Below are 2,414 nucleotides of genomic sequence, written 5' to 3'. Positions count from 1 at the left end.
TAGAAACATGAATGCTAAAACAAATTTCTTTCCAATATTAATTTCATTCATAGTAGAGAATAGAATATTTGCATGGTCCTAACTCCCTCTCAGATGCAGCTATTTAGGGGCATTTAAGCTTCTCACGGATATAATGAGAGGACATCTGCATTTCATACTCTCTTCTAACAACCTTAGTTTAACCACATTCCCAGCACCTAGAAAGTACATAGTGGGCACTTAATAAATATTTGATTGACTAATTTATAGTTTCTATGACAGCTTCCATGACAGAGTCTTTCATGCAAGTTTTAATCAAACAAAACCTATTTTTATATCCATCATTGCAAAGGCCAGGCCTGCATTGTCCGACGTCCACTAACCATTTGTAGCTACAGAGCATCTTCACGGTAGTTATCTCAAATTGAAATGTGCTCTACGTGTAAACAGACAAATTTCACACACTTAGGTATGAAGAATGTAAAATATCTCATGAATAACAATTTCCATTGGTTATATGTTATATGATGATATTTTGAGTCAAATAATACATATTAAAATCAATTTTACCTTTTCTCTCTACTGTTTGGTATGGTTGTTAGTAGAACTTTTAAAATTACGTAAGTGGTCCACACTACATCTCTATTAGGCGGCACCAAGACAGGATAGACAAGTCATTTTCATAGGTAAAGCCAGAAGCAAATAATCTAGGTTGAGATGCATTTGAAGCCATGCTGAGTCAAGATATCAAAATGATACACGGTCCAGGAAGCTGTACTGTGGTAGAGCTGAAGACAGGATGGAGAGAGACTGGGAGCTGAGTATCAGAGTTTCTACGAGGACATCATACAGGGAGTCTGTCAGAGCTTTGGTTGATATCTTAACAACCTGCCTTGGAGAACTGTGGAAAATCGTTGTAGGAAAAATAGTCCTATTGGCAATAAGAATTGTTTAGACTTACTACAGGGCAATGGGAGTGGGGATATTGTTCACAATAATTTTACGTTATAATCACAGAAAAAGAGACCTATTCATTGAAGCAAAGTTAAAGGTAAACTAAGTAGGAGATTACAAATGAATATCCTCTCCTGGTTCAGAGCAGATTGAAGATGGTCCTCAATCCTGGAAAAGCATTTACGTTTCACATCCCTGTTGCATTTATGAATTGCCACAGGTTTCACTGAAAATCATCTTTTCCCATAGAGATTTTTCTTGGACTCAGAATACAATCCTTTAATTTACTAAAATATTTCGATAAATTTAACAATTCATCATTGCTGGCTAAACCATTACTCTCTTTTTTTCACTTTGGTAATTACACAGGCCATCTCATAAATGTAGGAATTTTTATATTTCAACATTAAAAAAATTTCTAAAGTTGCACTATAGTTTCCAATGCTGCCTTGAATTAATTACTTTAAAATCTTTTTTTTCATCTGTACCAGGTGTATTGATGCCTTCTTTGTTTACTTAGCTAACAAATAGTGAGTTTTAGTCTTCTAATGAGGAGTGGTGAATAGCATGCCTGTTTGAAAGAACTTGGGCTTGGGAATTAATTCTGATACAAGAACTTCCACTTTCTGACTTGGAAAACTTACTAAACTTTCTTTTATAAAATATGATAACAATATATACCTTGCAAGATCACTGTGAGGACAAATTGTGAGGACCCTTTATGTGAAATACTTAGTACAGAACCTAACACAAAACAGGCATTCAAGACAAAGCAGCAATTTAGACTCTGTGAGTCAAACAGTAAGATTTAGACTCTCAACAATAAGGTTTATATTCTGATGTATGTGTGTATACATATGGATAATAGGTAAAAATGTAATGGCTCAATAGATTAAATGACCAAGAATATCCCAAACTCCAATTAAATTCACGATAAAAATCACTTAGGAATTTAATCTCAACGACATTTTTTTTCCATTTTTAATTAAGAATAATCAGACTCATTGTAAAATACCACGGGTATATGGAACTTATGCAAAATGGTAGATTTGCTTAAGTAAATTTAAAAGTAGGAGGCATGAAGGTAGGTGACTATAAGACGCTTCCAAGAGAAATGTTCAAATTCCCTCTGCTGGATTCTGGACAGTACCCTGGAGGAAAAAAAAGCTGCGGATGGTAAAGACTTTTTCAGTCACTGGGTTGATCACATGGACCTGTCCTAGGCCTTCTGAACTGCTTAGAAAGAAGTTTCAATATCACTCCTAGTCTTGGAAAAAAAAAAATCCACCTATCTCCTGAAAACAATAATTGTTGTTTCTTAATAGAAAGACAAAGAGGGAAGAAAAGAAAGAAGGAAGAAAGGAAGGATGGAAGGCAGGCAACAAAGGATGAAACTAATCAAAGAGCCCCTGGTTAGGTTTCTCTATTGAGACATTCTCTATTACCTTCCTCCTTCATTATCTGTACCAATGTCAGATTAG

This window comes from Propithecus coquereli, unplaced genomic scaffold (genome assembly GCF_000956105.1).
Source record: "Propithecus coquereli isolate 6110/MARCELLA unplaced genomic scaffold, Pcoq_1.0 Scaffold30, whole genome shotgun sequence".
NCBI classification, from domain to species: Eukaryota; Metazoa; Chordata; class Mammalia; order Primates; family Indriidae; genus Propithecus; species Propithecus coquereli.
This window is presented reverse-complemented; position numbering follows the sequence as displayed.